Below are 19,136 nucleotides of genomic sequence, written 5' to 3' on the forward strand. Positions count from 1 at the left end.
CGAGATTGGTCGTTGATGAGTTAAATTTTATCTGCATACGGGCAGGGTGGGATGGGAGGTGTGTCTCGCGCCATATTTTTCATAGGGTAGTGATTTGACGTGTTTACATGTTGAACTATAAAATACAATAAATTATGATGACGTCGAATGTTTGCATGAGCTTTAAGCTGTCTTTGTTCCGATGAGAAAGAGAGATGAAATCCTCGTTTTTTCGCGTACACTTCTTGAACTTCTACGTGGTGTATTTTCTGAAAAAAATTCTATAGGAAAGTTGCTTTAAAAAATCATATTGATCAAAATTTCAAGTTTAGAATAATTAATATTTAATTAATTAGACGCTAATGACTCATCTTATAGTATCTTCTCCTTTTTTTTTCTTTTCTCCTCTACGCAAACACAATCTTGAGATGCTCAAGAATAATAATCGCTAGTGGGTACAACTATATAGAAACAATAGATTTAGTGTGATGCCAGTAGGGGACATACTCATGGGTGTGTGTGTGGTGTGCATGTACGTTTTCTGGTGTAATAAAAAGGAAAACAAACAAAGCATAAAAAAAGGCCTAAAAAGTTCCAAAACCAATTGAATTTGATGTAGAAGCTACGTTGATTACCACTCATCAGTTAGGCACAAGTACCGGTATGGATGAAGCTAATCTTTGCAACGTACCACATCCTCCATAAAAGTTAAATTTCTACCTTTCAACCTCTTATCCCATAAAAAATTGTACTTTTATTAATGTGACACAATAAATTGATGTTTAGATCAAGTGGTGTAAAGTTTTAGTGTGTCACTGTAATCTCCCTTCCTTCTATCCTATCTCTAACCTGTTTTCTCAACATTTTTTTAATCAAGTTTATATATAAAATGTAACATTTTTTTAATCAAGTTTATATATAAAATGTGTGCATGTACTATGTTAATTAAATGATATTATTGTGATTATTCATCTATCCTAATAATATGTCCTTAATTCACTAGAAATTTATTTTTTATGTAAATGAGGTAGTACTTCACTTAACTCTAATTAACTAGGTTAACTAAATTTAATTTTTAGTTCAAAATTAGATCGAAGACTATTCGTATATTGACTCGTGCCCACCACGTTACAGGTCTACAATAGGCACCACCGGAGATATTAATTTATTACCGCACAACAGGTCTGAAGGCCGGCCGACACAAAACTACTCGTATATCCCAGGATGCGCACCGCAGTGGCGTGGCTTGCGCTTGCAGTGCTCATGTCACCCTTAGCAACGGCGGCCATGGCGACGACGGGCGGAAGAAATTGCTCCGGCTGTGGTTTTCTTGATACTATCACTTACCCGTTCGGAATAGGCCCTGGATGCTCCTTGCCTGGCTTCAGCGTCACTTGTGTGGTCGACGCAGGTGAAGGTAACGCAAGGCATCTCCTACTAGGCAATCAAACAATCGATTTATATTCTGTCGGCTCCCAACAGTCGTCGGAGACTGTCAGGATCTATATCTCCTACTCCCTGAAGATGATCCGCGGTGTCCGCGACTACTCCGTTCACTGGGAGTCTGCAGGCAGGGCCTTCGCCATCTCCCGTTGGTCCAACAACTCCATGTTCGTCTTTGGCTGCGGCATCAAGGCCTCGCTCTTCATTCCTGGCTCGGGTGATGAGATCGGGAATTGCTCCGTCGGCTGTGTTGATTCTAAAATCATGGAACGGCTGCCCTATGGGCCATGCGTTGGCATTGGATGCTGTGTCATCCCCATACAGGTAAACCTAAGGGCGTTCACCCTCAACATCTCTCGTACCAGTGGGTTTGACCCCTGGAACCAAGTAACCGCATTCGTCACTAGCTCAGAGCTCAGTGACGGGTTCCGCCCGGGTGAGGTCCTGGATTTATTTGGAGATTCGTTGATAGCCCCAGCTGAGCTAGATTGGGCAATTCCGTACAAGCCGAACTGCAAGAGCGCGTTGGAGGACCGGTCCAACTATGCCTGCATCAGTAACAACAGCAAGTGTCTGGACTCACCGATCGGTGGGTACATTTGCCAATGTCTGTCGGGCTACGGCAATCCGTATGTGCTTGATGGCTGCCAACAAGGAAGTCGTTTGCCAGGTATGTACATCGATCTCAAGTTCTCAACTAGTAGCAGTAGGGAAAGTCAATACACAATAATGTATGTATGTATTTTTGTTAGTTAGGAGAACTAGATAAGTCTCACCATTGCTACTTCATAAAATAAACTTGTCTTCTGATAAGGCAGTTTAAGATGATATTTCTCAAATATGAGGAGGTAGTTTTATATATAGCAAAGTAATAATCGATCAGTTAATTATTACTAGCGTGTGGTAAATTAACACTGCTGTAATCAGTTAATGGTTTGACGTGATCTTCCCTTAAAACAGCCATTGAGTTCATCCAGCCGGAAACGGATTGTCCCACATGGTGCGGGAACGTGAGCATCCCGTTCCCCTTCGGTACAAAGATTGGCTGCTTTGCGAAACTCCACCTGTACCTTGCATGTATACCGGGGCCCCATCACGAACGTTCCCCACTTGGCCGACGGCACCGTCGTCACTGGCATATCAACGGACGAGGGCGTCTTGCAAGTCCGCGAGGTGTCGGAGCCAGACGGTTTCCTGCCTGGTTCGCACGGCCCGCCGCTCTACGCGTTGTCTGATGAATCGGGCGTGGTGAAATGGGCCTTCGATCACGCGACATGTGAGCAAGCAAAGGACAGCGACTACAGGTGCTTCAGCCCCCATAGCGACTGCGTGGATGTCACTGACGACAGGACACACATGCATCTTGGGTACCGGTGCAAGTGTTCCGTGGGTTTCGAAGGAAACCCTTACCTTAAGGATGGATGCACAGGTACAATTATATATATATATATATATATATATATATATATATATATATATAATATCTCGTAAAATTTGTGTATCTTATTCTTAGATGAAAGTTCTACTAGAATATTTTTATTGGACAAAAACTTACTCCGGGGCTTGGTTTTTTTCCTTTTGTCCATAAAGTAGAAAGGGCCTATTCGATAACCCTATACAGCAGCTGTGCAGCCGCAGCTTACCATTGACCTTCTATATATTACACTGTAGTAGTTGGCTGCCAATTAGAATTACCAAACAGGCCCTAAGCCGGCAAAGCTACATGCAAGTTGACAAGTCATTATTGGGAGCTAATGTCGACCACTTTAAAGCATACTACATGATTCCTCGTGTTTTGCTGTGGAAATTACTAAGTAACTTTTAATATTTTTTAATAATCGAGCTAAGAGTAAAAATTATATTAGTTATTAACAACAAATAAAACTGGCTTGTCAAATTATGTTCATGATAAATAAATTTAGTAGACTTTGTATGAGATTGTAGATGAAATATGGTATCTCGCACTTTGATTATATGGATGAATATATGTTAAGTATTTTAAAAATGATGAATATATATGTTGAAAATATTGTGAAAAATAATGTGAAGGAAGATGATTGGATGTTGATTTGTAGAATTCAATGTATTATAGATGATGTGTATACTTACATAAGTTTTATATGTAATTATTGCTAGTGAATGATGAAGTGGTATGTTTGCATGTTGAGCTTTAAGATTAGTGGGTTATAATTTTATAGTAAGATAGGATATAGTTGAATCACACAAAATTGTTATTGGAAAAACCTCTCGGAGTCTCGGAGACATTGCATGCCAACTTCATAGCATTTGTAAGGATCAGGGCTGATATTATTATGCATTTTGCAGATACTAACGAGTGCATGCAGCCAGATAAATACATCTGCAGAGGTATTTGCCACAATAGTTTTGGGAGCTATACATGCACCAGTTGTCCTCGTGGAACAGATATCAGTGACACTACAAGAAAATGCAAGCCATCAACCATCATATTGGGTAAGCTATTTGTACAGGTTGCAAATTTGCAACTGGCCGTCCCTTATTTTCTAGTTTTGGATAAGCATGCAGGGGGGAGTTGCTTATCCTATATACTTATATACTACCTCCGTATTTTAATGTATGACACCGTTGATTTTCTGATCAATATTTTACCATTCGTTTTATTTAATTTTTTTTACAAATATGAAATTATTTATGTCATGCTTAAAGAACATTTAATGGTGAATCAAGTCACAATAAAATAAATAACAATTACATAAACTTTTTAAATAAGACGAATTGAATGGTCAAACATTGGAAGTTAATGCTATTTATCCATTCTCTCACTAAACCACATCACTCTAATTATTTCTAGCCTTTACATAATCGATCTATGGTCTAAATATTATCTCTTCTTTCTTCTCTCATAAAAACATGCAATCTCAATTTTTTTGGCCCAAAATTATATCAAATTGTTTTGGTTTTGATAATCAAATTACATTTTATTTGAACATATTATGCAAATAATTTTTCGCAGAAACGGGATAGGGTATTCATCTAGTTTTATTGAATCGCATGAGCCATTAGGGTGGTTTAGAAGAGTTGACTGGAATTATCAAGTCAACAAAATCTCTGATAATTCCATGGACTAAAAAAATCATAGAAAGAGAGAGTTGAGGATATAGAATGAGAGATGAGAGAATAATGGCATTTTGGACTTGGGGATTAGGCTTTTTTTTTTTACTTTGACCAAGGTATTAAGCGTGGTCAAAGTTGTTGACCAATTGAATGTGAAAGTGGCAGTGCTTTTTTAATGAAATCCCTCCGTATGTGTAAGATAAGGCCGTGTATAGTTTCTCCCTATTTTTAATTTTTCACCATATCATATCACATCAAAAATTTTCCTACACACATAAACTTTCAACTTTTTTTTTCAAACTCTCAATTTTCTTCAAACTTCTAACTTTTTTCAGGAACTAAACATACTCTAAGTGCAAAGTACTCTCCCGTCCTTAAAAAAAATAAATCTAAAATTAGATGAGACATATTCTAGTATAACGTGGGTGATTTTTTATGGGACGAAGAGAGTAGTATTCAAGCAGGACTCCAATAAAACTAGTTAACGTGTCTGTATAGCGGACTTTATTATGGGGAGTTGCAACTTGGTCGCTTGGCTTGATTTAGGCCCCTCTGTATTAAAATATATGACGCTACTAATTTTTTATCAATATTAGATTATGTCTTATTTAAATTTTATGTGCAGATATAAAACTATTTATGTAATGTTTAAAGAACATTAGATGGTAAAAAACCAATTGTGTCATTCATTTAGAATACGAAGGAAGTACTCCCTTCGTCTCAAAATAAGTACAGTTTTACATTATTTTCGTTCAACGTTTGACCATTCGTCTTATTTAAAAATTTTTTATAATTAGTATTTTTATTGTTATTAGATGATAAAACATGAATAATACTTTATGTGTGACTAAATATTTTTAAATTTTTTATAATTTTTTTAAATAAGATGGATGGTTAAACGTTGGGCATGGATATTCACAGCTGCACTTATTTTGGGACGGAGGTATTACTTTATTAAACTCTCTTATGGCACTACCAGGAGCCCCACGAATCACATGTGGGTTAGACTTTGAGGTCTCGACTGAGCATTTGGTAATTGGTAGGTGAGTGTATTAATTGCTTCCGGTCTGGACAGTCGTGATGGGAGAGGATTCCGGAGGTTCTAGCCTTTCACTTTCAGGGCCTGCTTAGATGTGACATCTAAAATTTTAAGTCTTAATCATATCGGATGTTTAAACGTTAATTTTAAATATTAGTAATCTCAGGACCTGTTTAGATGTGACTAAGGCTGTGTTTAGTTCAGCGCAAAGTTTAGATTTTAGTTAAAATTAGAGATGATGTGATTGAAAAATTGTATGTGTATGACAGGTTGATGTGATGAAAAAGGACTGAAGTTTGAATCCAAACTTTAGATCTAAACACAGCCCAAAAGTTTCAAGTCCTAATCACATCAGATGTTTGAACGTTAATTATAAATATTAGGGCACCCGCAATGGTTATCTATAGGCTCTCTACAAGATATCCATGTCAATATATTTTCCTACTTAGAAGAGATTAAATGAAGAGAGAGAGCAAAGCTATCTACTAATCTGGAGATAGTCTATAGAGAAAAACGAGGCAATAGATTAGAGAGATATAGATACCCATGTAGACATACCATTGAAGTGGTTTACTATTAATCTAGTCTATTGCTGAGATGTAGATGTTTTATAAATAGCATATTACTTTACCATTGCGGGTGCTCTTAGTAAGCTCCAACAGTAAGCCCGTTGGCAGGCAATGCCGAGCCCTCTCCTTCGGTTATTCCGAAGCAGCTTTGTCCTCGTCAACGAAACTATGGCTCCAACGTTGAGGGTGTGTTTAGTTGGGAAAAAGGAAATTTTTGGGTGTCACATTGGACGTTTGACCGGATGTTGGAAGGGGTTTTCAGACACGAATGAAAAAACTAATTTCATAACTCGCCTGGAAACCGCGAGACGAATCTTTTAAGACTAATTAAGCCGTCATTAGCACATGTGGGTTATTGTAGCACTTATGGCTAATCACGGACTAATTAGGCTTAAAAGATTCGTCTCACGATTTCCCCTATAACTGTGTAATTAATTTTTCTTTTTATCTATATTTAATGCTTTATGCATATGTCTAAAGATTCGATGTGATGTTTTTGGGAAAAATTTTTAGGGACTAAACGGGCCCTGAGTCGCCTAAAATTCCACCTCGATTCCCCTGCACTGGCTGGCGACGTGATCGGGCGAGTCCACCACATCTGGTCACATCGACCATCGCGGGCATGTGGCGCGCAACGGTTCTCACATCAGGTCATGATTTCCACATGGGAGTGTGTTTAAGAAAAAAAAAAGGCTTATTTGACCCTGTTTTAACCCTAACTGCCTCTACTTTTTAGAGTTTGCTTATTTGACCATCCTTTTTAAAAACGAAACTCCCGTCTTACCCTATTTTCAGTAGTCCGTTATGTTTTGATTTAAAATAAAAAAAGAAATACAACTAATATTCATAATACCCAGAATACCCTTAGAAAACCCTATCCATCCACCCAACCCTATCCACATTTCTCTCTCTCCCTCCTTGCGGCGGCGGCGGCAGCGAGTTCTTCTCCTCTCCTCCACGGATTCACCACACGAGAGGCGGCGAAAGGCGAGATGGCGAGCCGGCGCTGGCTCTGGTGACGACGACGACGAGGAGGACTGGCGGTGGTGAGTCCGGGCGGTGGAGTTCGAGCTACGGTCAACGGATCCGGCACCGCCTCCTCCTCCTCCTCCCTCCTTCCGCGTGCCTGCACTGCCGCCGTCGTCGCCTCCCTCACTCCTCGTCCCTCAGCTGCCGCCGCCGCCGCCGCTCCCTCCCTCCCTCCCGAGCCGGCGGCCGCTCGCCCCCTCCGTGCGCCGCCACCGCAACTCGCCCCTCCGTCAACCGCCACCGCCGCTCCCTCCCTCCGCCCCCTCAGAGCGCCGCCATCACCGTCTCATCAGCGCCGGCTCGCCGATCCGTGGAGGAGGAGAGAAGAGAAGAGAGAAGAGAGAAGATGAGGAGTGAAGAAGAGAGAACCGACGGGTGGGTCCCACATGTAATAGGGTCAAATGAGTAAGGGTGCAAGAGACATTTTGTGCTTTAGTTAACACTGTTGGATGCCCTTAACAGAGTATGGCCATACGGGAGCTTCGTTTTTAAAAAAGAGGGTCAAATAAGCAAACTCTAAAAAGTAGGGTCAAATTGGTAGTTAGGGTTCAAAACGGGGTAAAATAAGCAATTGTCCCTTAAAAAAAAGAGAACCTGGTCCATGGTTTCCCGATATGCTATAATCTTTTTTGGTGTTCCACGCATGAGTGAATTTTTAGGTGTCACATCGAATGTTAGACTAAATATCGAAAGGGGGTTTTGGACACGAATGAAAAAACTAATTTTATAACTCCCCTAGAAACCGTGAGATGAATCTTTTGAGCCTAGTTAAGCCGTCATTAGCACATGTAGGTTACTGTAGCACTTATGAGTAACCATGGAATAATTAGGCTCAAAAGATTCGTCTCGCGATTTCCATATAAACTGTGCTACTAGTTTTTGTTTTTATCTATATTTAATACTCTATGTATGTGTCAAAGATTCGATGTGACTTTTTGGGAAAAAATTTTGGGAACTAAACTTAAACTTAAAAAGGGGAACTTGGCTCACGGTTTCAGGGTTGTTTTCTGTTTTCTTTGGAATTTTTACTCTTCTTTACCAATGAAATGAGGCTTTTATATTTTGCCTCTCCTTTTTAAAAGAGAAAAATTCTTTGTGTATCTTTGAAAGTTCAATCATTCACTTTTATGCTCCTGAGATTTGCTCATTTCCTTCCATACCTCTAAATTTCAAGTTGGCTCCTTCTATGTCCCTTTCGTTAGTTGACCGCTAGTTGACCGTCAAATTTTTATTATAAAGTCCATTTTGCCCTTTAGAATCAAGAAAATATAAATTTATAAGATATGTTGATCGAGTGTATAAATTTATTGTGCGTGGCTATTATATAGTTTATTTTGTGAGATATAATTTAATAAAAAAATATTTTAGTTTCGCCTCCGCGAAGGCAAAAAAAAACTTTTATCTATGACAAAATTTATTTTTAGATATGACATAAAAATAAAATTTATTTTAGTTATTAAAAATTATTTACTTAGCACATAAATAAATTTATCTTATACAAAATGTTGTACTACTATAACAAAATATACAATATATACAGCTTTTAGTCGTAAAAAATATTATTTTTGTTATATATAAAAATAAATTTTGTCATAGATAAAAAAATATTATTGTTTTGCTTTCGTGGAGGCGAAACTAGAATATTATTTTTAATTAAATTATATCTCACAAAATAAACTCATAAATATAATAGTCGCATACAATAAATTTATACACTCCATTGATATATTTCATAAATTTATATTCTCTTGATTCTAAAGGGTAAAGTGGACTTTATGTTAGGAATTTAACGGTCAACTAACGGAAAGGACATGGAAGGGATCCAAATTGAAATTTAGGGGTATGAAAGGGAATGAGCAAACCTTATGGGATTGGATAAACTTTCAGGGGTGCACTGGGAATTTTCTCATTTTAAAAGTAGCATTTCTACTACTCAAACAAAACCAATGATTCATACAGAAATACAATTTATAAATTTATGAAATCCAGAAAGAATATTGATACAACAAGAAGTCACCACACAACACTATGAGATTTAAACTTGAAACAAAATAAAAGAAGTGATCAACGTAAAAGAGTACAAGGCCATTCGTGTATGACAATATAGTATCACTACTAGATAAACAAATTTTTATCCTAAACCCCAAAACACAAATATCCCGCTAGACTAACAACCGGTACAAAAGATGCTTTACTACCGGTTCTAAAAGTCCAAACCCCTAAAAACATCTTTCCTCCCAGATGGTGTTATTAACCGGTACTAAAAGTACATCTTTAGTACTGGTTGGCAAAATCAACCGAGACTAATGGTTGATGTTACCAACCGGTATTAAGGATGCATTTTTAGTACCGGTATTACCAATTGGTAATAAAGATGTCTCCAAGCACTAGTACAAAAAGCCCTATTGGTGCCGGTTGGGAACTGGCAATAGGTGCCGGTTTTCTGGCCGGCACCAATTAGTCGGCACCTATTGCTGGCACCGGCACCAATAGGTAAAATAGAACCGGCACCTTTACATCTACACGAGCCAAAAAAAAAAACTCTGGCTCGATTCGAGCGGAATCAGAACCTCCCACATCCCAGAACAATATCCACACATCGAAAATCAAAATCCAAGGAACACGTCAATAACAACAACAATTTCTACATCCATTTAATTATAATGTTCATCCGATCCAAATCTCCATGTTCTTGGTACACATATGAACAAGAGAACTTGAGAGAAATTAAACAAGAGAACATGAACAAGATAAAAAGAACACACTCAAACCACAACGGCCTTGAGGATGCTGCGGCGGCGACGAGGCCCTTGGGTCGCCTGGATGGCGGTGGTGGAGGAGCACCGCTGCCGCTGCCGCCTTCATCGGGCCGTGGATACCGCCGGCTCCTCTCCCGCAAGATCTGGCGGAGGGGAGGGCGCGGCAGTCGCTGCCACCGCCGGGCAGCCACCGGCCTCGGGAGCCCATCGTCACCGCCAGGCAGCCGCGGGAGACTGCCGCCTCCCCTCCCACTGGATCTGGCAGAGGGAAGGGCGTGGCCGCCGCCGCCTCCGCCGGGCAGCCGCCAGCCTCGGGAGCCCACCACCACCACCAGGCAGCCGCGGGAGACCGCCGCCTCCCCTCTCGCCGGATCTGGCGGAGGGGAGGGCGCGGCAGTCGCCGCCTTCGCTGGGCATCCGCCTGCCTCGATCGGGAGCCCGCTGCCACCGTCACTAGAGAGAGGGAAGGGAGAGAGACGCGAGAGGGAGAGAGATGCAAGAGGGCGTGGATAGCGATGACGTGGGTCAGTGGGTGGGAGTAGATAAGGACGACATACAGCACTCGACTCGTCGGCTCTTCTTGTTTTGTATAGGTGCCGGTTTTTTAAAAGAACCTGTACCTATAACATATTATAGGTGTCGGTTTTTAATAAATTGGCATCTATAATATATTATAGGTGTCGGTTCTTTTAAAAAACCGATACCTATAGTATTGGTATCGGTTTTTACTAATTAACCGGCACCTTTAAAGCACTATTGGTGCTTTTTTTTTCCGCGTGCAGAGGTGGCAAAAGGCCTATAGGTGTTGGTTTTAAAGGAACTAGCACCTATAAGGCCGATCCCTATGAGGGTTTTTGTAGTAGTGAAGGTTAGTTAAAAAAAACATCCATATCCAACTTAGATGTGTGTAGTAGGTGGGATGGTAATGAGCGTGAGGGCGAAGGTGAGAGATCTTTAGTTTAAATCCCACATTTTTTTTGGAATAAGTTCACCAGAGGTCTCTCAACTTAGTAGCGAGATTTCTTGAGATACCTTAACTACAAAACTAGAGATATGAAAACCTAAACTCACAAAGGAGGGGCAGAGCGCGGCGATGGGCGGCGGCGAGCGAGCGTGGCGGCAGGCCCGCACCTCCTCTGCATGAAATCTGGCAAGGGCGCCCGCTGCGGCACCGCAGCGAGAACATCTTCTGGGACACCACCATGGAGTCCACCATCTCCGACTACCGCCATATCGACGGCATAAACATTGCGCACGGCGGCCACACCGCCGTCATGTTCTTCCGCTTGCCCACCACCGCCCATCGCCTCTCCGCCCGCCGCCGCCCATCGCCACTCTACCCGCATCCCGGCACCGCTCCGCCCGCCGTGCTCGCCCGCCGCCGCTCCGCTGCCATACGGGCCCGCCGCCACCCATCGCCGCACTCGCCCGTCGCCTGCCCATTACCGCTCCGCCCGCATCCCGGCGCCGCTCTGCTCGCCGCGCTCGGCCGCCATCGCTCCGCTGTTACACGGGTCCGCCGCCGCCCATCGCCGCGCTCCCTTCTGCCCGCCCATCGCCGCTCTGCTCGCTGGCCGCCGGCCTCCTCCCTCACTGAAGAAGAAGAGAAGAGAGAAGAGAGAAGAGATAAAAGAGAGGAGAAGGAGAAGAAAAGAGAAGAAAAGGAATGCGTAGCTGACATGTGGGTCCCACACACTTTTTTTTTGCTGACTAGGATGCCACGTCAGCGAAACCACCCATATATACTGTCATAGGACCTCGATTGCACGGTTGTGTGAGTTTAGGAGTGCACATTTTTAATTTTGTGGTTAAGGGACCTCAAAAAATCTCGCTGTTAAGTTGAGCGACCTCCGGTGAACTTATTCTTTTTTTTTTTTGACTTAGCATGCATTTTTGTAGTCTCGATTTACTGGTCTTGGTTGCTACAACCGGTACTAAAGGGGGGTTTTTAATCGGTATTAAAGATCGTTTCTTCTATAGCGTATCTATAAAAAAAATATAGGGATAGATATACATAAGTCTATAACAAATAATTAAAAAAAACGATAGAAGGTATGATCAATATGTGATATAGCACTAATATGTAAGTTAATTACAAGTTAGATTTGCACAATTTAAAAAAAATAACAAATTTGAATGTTCATATTATTTTCTCTACTTGTGCAAATCAAATTTGAACTTGCATATCACATATTAACAGGGGCGGACCCAGAAATGGGCCAAAGCCTGGGCCGCCCCATTAGAGATTTGGCCCAACAAAATTTTATAAGGTGAAACTTCAAAGTGTTCCATGGGCTTTTCGTCCTGGGCCTCGGGCCGTGGACCAGGTGGCCCAGGGTGTAGGTCCGACCCTGCATATTAATCTACCTTATCATTATTTTTAAATTTTTCGATGATATTTTAAATGATATGTATAAAATGAGGGGATGTTCTCTCGAGGAACATCAATCCACCTCCGATATATATATAGAAATAGGAATTTCATATAATTGAATGGACGGAGCATTTATTGCTGACATTGGTAGCATCGGTCGATTCACTTGCATGTTTCATGTTATAATAATACTATCTTTACGGGTATAGAGAAATAAAATAGGAGACTATTTTAACTGGAGACTCTGAACGTGTTGTAGGCCTGTACTCTATTTATGGACGATCATATACGCAGGTTCTATCTGCTTGTATGATCGATTATGTAACAATCAACGACGCACCTTGATAGTTGATAGCATATCTCTGATGATGAGGAAGATCACGTACATAAGTTGATTTAGTCTACGTATGTGAATGAAGAGTAGTCAGAGACATATATCACACATCACGACATACTATGTTTTAAACGTATGACTTCATTGATTTTTTACGTGACGTTTAACCATTCGTCTTATTAAAAATATATATAAATACTATTTATTTTATAGTGACTTATTTTATCATAAAAAACTATAATTTTTAACTTTGACTTTTACTTACATATGTAATTTTTTAAATAATATAAATAGTTAAATGTATGTGAAAAAGTTAATGACGTCGTAAAAAAACGGCGGCAATGTATCAGAGAGGATGGTTATTGAACCACGTCAGCGGTGACGAACCTCATTCACAGACGATGGCTCACGACATGTATCCGTGACTTTTGAACCATCATATCACGCACTCTTTTTTCCCAAACAAACTTAACTTAGATGAGAATATGATACAACCTACTACAATAAATTTATACATGTACGTCACATTCTCACTTAGATTGATATTTTTTCGATGGAGAGAGTATATGCATTTTTCTTCGAAGACTCATTCCATTCCAATATATAGCAAATTAGTACCGAATTTGACAGATATCCTATAAATCTGGATAGATATATCCTAGAGCTATTAATCTAGACATATATCAAATCCGGTCTAATATTGCTATATATTAGGATAGAGGGTGTAATCTACTATGATCGGCCACTAGAGGTCTGGCCTTAACATTATAGGGTGTGTTGTTCACACGAAAATTGGAAGTTTAATTGAAATTGGAACGATGTAATAGAAAAGTTAGAAATTTGTGTGTAGAAAAGTTTTGATGTAATGGACAAGTTGGAAGTTTAATGAAAAACTTTGGAACTAATCTCAGTCCTACACAACATGTCAGATTTCGAAGCGTCTCTGATGTCATTTCAAAGATGCGGGTAATTTTGCTTGTTTGTGATACGCGTGTCACCTTTCTGTGACGGTGTCCCATTAAAAGATGCGAAGAAAAACGGTAAAGGTGACATAATTATGAAAGTATAAATATAACTTCAAACTACAGAATTTGGAACAAATCTAACCAGCATATACGCGGGCTATATCATGCTAGTCGTTATAAACTTGATAAGGAAAAATATGCCGGCCGGTTGGCTTCACCAGCCCGGTCAAAGGATAAGTAACTGTGTTTTCTAGTACTATAAATTTATATACTGTCAATGTCTCAAATAATTATTTTGTTCATTTGCATACAGCTCCTGTAATCTCGGAGAAAAAATAAGTCTTCTAAAAGGTTGTGTCTAATGCAGGTGTAACTATTGGACTAAGTAGTGGCGGTGGCATCATTGTTCTTGCCGCATTTTTTGTTGTACTTAGTCAGAGATGGAAAAAAGGCGTTCAGGAACGGCTAAGAAAGAGGTACTTCCGCAAAAACAAAGGCATGTTGCTGGAACAACTGATCTTGTCCGATCAAAATGCTAGCGATGGCACAAAGATATTCTCCCTTGAAGAGGTAGAGAAGGCGACCAACAATTTTGACCATGCTCGTGTGGTTGGCCGCGGTGGCCATGGTACGGTATACAAGGGCATCTTGACCGACCAACGAGTGGTGGCCATCAAGAGATCAAAGCTTGAGGTAAGCACTGAGATCGATTAGTTTATTAACGAGGTGTCCATCCTCTCACAAATCAACCACCGGAATGTGGTGAAGCTTTACGGATGCTGCCTGGAGGCCGAGGTACCCCTACTCGTGTATGAGTTTGTTTCCAATGGCACGTTGTATAACCTCTTGCACGGCGAGAAGAATGGTGAACTGTTGCCATTGTCTTGGGAGGAGCGACTAAGAATCGCAACCGAGATCGCCGGAGCACTCACATACCTACACTCGGCGGCTTCAATTTCAATACTCCACAGAGATGTCAAGTGCATGAATGTGCTTCTGAACGACAGCTACACCGTGAAGGTCTCAGATTTTGGCGCATCGAGGTCAATCCCGATCGATCAAACCCATCTAGTCACCGCCGTACAAGGTACATTCGGTTACTTGGATCCTGAGTACTACTACACGGGCCAGCTCAACGAAAAAAGTGATGTTTACAGCTTCGGGGTGATACTTGTTGAGTTGCTAACAAGAAAGAAGCCGATCATTCAGAACGAGTATGGTGAGAAACAGAACCTCTCCAATTATTTCTTGTGGGCAACGAAGGAGAGGCCCCTCGAGGAGATATTGGATGTGCACATTCTACAGGAGGCAGGCGAGGAAGCGATTGTGTGCGTGGCTCGGTTGGCAGAGGAGTGCCTGAGTCTGACTCGAGGGGAGAGGCCTACCATGAAAGACGTAGAGTTGAGGCTGCAGATGTTGAGTGGCCGTCGCGTGGCTCAGGAGGTGCAGAGGGAGGCACAGAGGGGGAACACACTATCTCGACCTCGATATGAAGCAGCAAAAGGCAGTGAGAAACCTGGTCATCATGGTTCACGTCAATACAGCCTAGAGCAAGAGTGTGTGTCATCTTTCTATGTACCACGGTAGGTTGGTGCACTTGCATGATTTCGTGACTTGTGTAATTTCGATATTTTTTTTTCATATGTACTACAATAAACTTTTATGTAGATTTGCTACTATATGTCCTAAAGTTGGTGTGCATATATACTCAGTTTTTCCAAATACTTTGGTGGCTTTACAAATTTGCCACAGTTGATTTGCGTATCCTTTCATTTGCTACCACGTGAAATAACAAATTTGCCTCCACATCCTTTTTCCTCAATATTCTCTCTTTTCTCATCTCTTTTTTGTTTCGAACCAAGAGATGGCAAGTTCCTACCGAAACAATAGAGAACGGTGGCAGGCTCGCACCTGCGAATTGGAGCGGTGTCAAGGCGAGCAGAGTGCGGTTTGGGAGTAGCGGCGGAGCTGGTCGAGGTGGTTGACTGCTGGAGTCGAAGAGAGTGGATGGACAGAGGAAAGAAATAGCATATAGATAGTTCGTTGGAGTGCGATGTAATTTGCCCACTCTCAGGATGCTCTTCAGACATTAAGCGTTGTCTGTCATGCATGCACGTACGACGGTTTTTCCAAACAGGAGATGCAGGAAAAGGAAAGAATCTGCTTTACTTGCTCGCTGCGAAGCCGATGCCTAAGGCAAATGCACATTGGAGATCTAGCGAGGGATGGGGAGATGGAGGTGGGAGCCGCACGCGTGGAAGAGGGCCTAGGCGCGGTCTTGGCGGTAGGGGCCGGAATCTGCATCACGCAGCCACAGGTTCTGGTGATGGTGCGCGCGGTGGAGTCATCGGCCACGCCGCAGGGGCTGATGCTTACGGCCACATTTGAGGAGGTGATCCAGCCGGGAGGGGTCGTGCTGCCGTTGGAGGAGACGGCAGCGCTGTTCCCTTCAGGGTCCTTTCATTCAAAGAAAATTCATAGGAATTTTAGGGCCCATTTGAATCAAAGGATTTATATAGGAATTTCATAGGATTCAAATCCTATAGGAAATTTTCCTATTTGACCCTTTGATTCAAAGGATTGAAGCTTTCCAAATCCTATGAAATTCCTATAGAATGGCACATTGCATATGGATTTTGGAGAAAATTTAGCAAGAGCTCCAACCTCTTGGAAAATTTCCTTTGAGTCTATCTCTCTCATCTGATTCCTGCGTTTTTCCTGCCCTCCAATCAAACGACCATTCCTGTGTTTTTCCTATGTTTTGCAATCCTTTGTTTTACACTTCAATTCCTGTCAGAATCCTGTGTTTTTCCTATTCCTCCATTTTTTCTACCCTGCAATTCAAAGGGGCCCTTAGAGGATTTCATTCATATAGGAATTTTTCCTATATAGCCCTTTGAATCAAAGGAATGGATCTTATGAAATCCTATGAAAATCCTATGGATTGCCTAATACCATACAAGTTTTGGAGGAATTCTAACATGAGGTAAAATCTCTTGGAAACTTTCCTTTGAGTCTTTATCTCTCCTCTAATTCCTGTGTTTTTCCTGCGGTCCAATCAAACGGTCATTCCTCTGTTTTTCCTGTGTTTTGCAATCCTCTATTTTACACTTACATTCCTATCAAAATCCTGCGTTTTTCCTATTCCTATCTTTTCTCATTCCTGCGATTCAAAAGGGGCCCTCAAGGGGCGCTAGCACAGGAGGAGCTGCCCACGGGGAGGAGGCGGTCGCAGCTGCTCCTGCCCTTCCGGTGCTGGCGGCGGACGCGACGGAGAATGAAGTTGTTGCTACTAATTAAGGCAGCGAATGAGACTGCAGCTAAGTCAAAAATTCGCTGCTTTAGGTGCAAAGAAAAGGGACATGGTGTTTCTGATTGTAATGCAGTTATTTGTGACATCTGTGAAGACCCAGATCATTTGGCACCTAATTGCTCACTTCTTCTCGCTCCTAAACCCACTACAAGTTTGTGTGGCTGGGGTCTAGAGGGTGGCGGCTTCTTCATGATTCCTACACCAACTAAAGTAGCAGGAAGACCAAGGGAGTTTAGTGCAGTTCGGGTAGATAATTAATGGTCACATTTCAATTGACAATCTCATCACTGAGCTGCGCCGGTTGTTACCCGTCAAATTTCAGTGGGAAGTAAAGGAGACGGTGCATGATACATTTGTTGTTCAGTTTCCCTCTGCGATTGAATTAGATAGATAACATAGGGTTGGCAGAGTCCATAGCTTTGATTTTGGTGTTGATTTGATATTTAACAAATGGGAACAGGAGATTGATGCAAAGTTTGTCCTGAAAAAGACATGGTTTTGTGTTTATGGTGTTTCATATGAAATTGGGGACTTTCTTAGCCTTCATGTTGTCGGTTCTGTCACTGGAAATACGACGACAGTGGATATGGTTTATCTTCGGAAAGACGGTGTTGGTGAAATAGAAACTAGGGTACCCCATTTTCCCGATAAATTAGTTATTAACTCACAATTAAGATAAATAGCATGCTTAAACCATCTTTAAAATAGATGGGGTACTTAGGATAAGGCAACTAGGGACTCACCTTATGGGCTGGGTCTTGGACCTCATCCTTGGTACTTTAGCATTCATATATCTCAAGGAAGTAAAAAGGGGCAACCAGGGACCCAGACTCTTCCGGGGCCCAGACATGCCCTCCCCCTCATACAACACGCCAGCTCCACTTATCGGAGCATAGCGATGTACAAAATCTACATATTAAGGTGTTAAACAAAGGGGATCCTGGATGGTCTATCCGGGGTCCCCAAGTCTGTGTAGGCTGAGCAGATCCCCCTTGGGATCAACAAAGCTTACAAGAAATGCATCTTAATAATAGTAGGAAGTGATAGATTTAGGGTCGGTCTGTTCAGGACCCTGGGTCCACTTCTGTCGATCTGTGAACCACCCCTCTTGCTTAAAGAGGAGTGTTGAATCATATAAAATCTACAATGACTCAAAACTCTAGGCACAAGGAACCTCGACCTCCTTATGTCCTCATCGGCAAAAGTCTGCCTCGGACCCGGCCTTGCCCTGGGTGCCGAGCTCACTTTTGCCCTCGTAAGTCCTACGATTCTCACCAAAAGGAGCATAGAGACCTACAAGATATATATTTAGAAAACATAAGCAAGGGTTTACCTCAGACCCGGCCCTGTCCCGAGTCCCGGGCTCACCTTTGCCCTTGTGTCCTACGATCTTTGGTAAGAGGAGCGTAGAGATCTACAAGATATGCATCTTAAGAATATAAACAGAGGTTGGCCTCGGACTCGGCCTTGTCCCGGGTCCTGGGCTCACCTTTGCCCTTGTAAGTTCTACGATTTTTAGTGAGAGGAGCGTAGAAACATATAAGATATACATCTTAGGAACATAAGCAGAGGATAGCCTCGGACCCAGCCCTGTCCCGAGTCCCGGGCTCACCTCTGCCCATATGATTCCTATGATCATCGGTGAGAGGAAGTTAGGGATTTGTCCCATCACTTTATTTCTCATTTTGACTTCTTTTTATCTTTACTTTTTTAACAAGCCAAAGATGTAATCCATTTTCATTATCTAAAAAGCTAGAAAAGGTACAAAGAGTGTGGGAGAAAATAGATACACAATTTTACTTCTGATTAGCCAAGTTAGATTTTAGCAATCTCGGCCGTTTAATAAGGGTCATTAGATGCTAATCTAATGGCTAGAATTGTGTCTTCTACCTCCAGCCAGCTGTGAGATGTTCAGGACTCACCCAGCATTGGCGCCGTCAACTTTTTGATGAGCCCTCGATGTTGGTGACTCCGAACTCTCTCTAACACGTGCCATCGGATTAGGTTTGGGGTTGGTGATGAAGACTTTAGGTTTGGGGTTGGTGATGAAGACTTTACTTTTCCATATCCATGCGAGTTACATGTGAGTTGATTGTCCAACAGGATAACTTAAATCGAGCAGTATATGTTATTATAATGGGCATCCCCCTCCCGCCATCGCTCTCGCTCCCTCTCTTCTCCGATGCCCCCTGCGCCGCCCCATATAGTCCCTGGCCGCACCGCAACCTCCGCGGCCGCA

The 19,136-nt window shown here is 41.9% G+C and overlaps 1 pseudogene; it reads left to right on the top strand.

The window, feature by feature from the left end:
• Window positions 1-1,187: 1,187 nt before the first annotated feature.
• LOC127777348 (wall-associated receptor kinase 2-like) lies at window positions 1,188-15,273 on the top strand (annotated as a pseudogene).
• The last annotated feature ends 3,863 nt before the right edge of the window (window positions 15,274-19,136 follow it).

The sequence above is a fragment of the Oryza glaberrima genome, chromosome 6 (assembly GCF_000147395.1).
Source record: "Oryza glaberrima chromosome 6, OglaRS2, whole genome shotgun sequence".
NCBI classification, from domain to species: domain Eukaryota; kingdom Viridiplantae; phylum Streptophyta; class Magnoliopsida; order Poales; family Poaceae; genus Oryza; species Oryza glaberrima.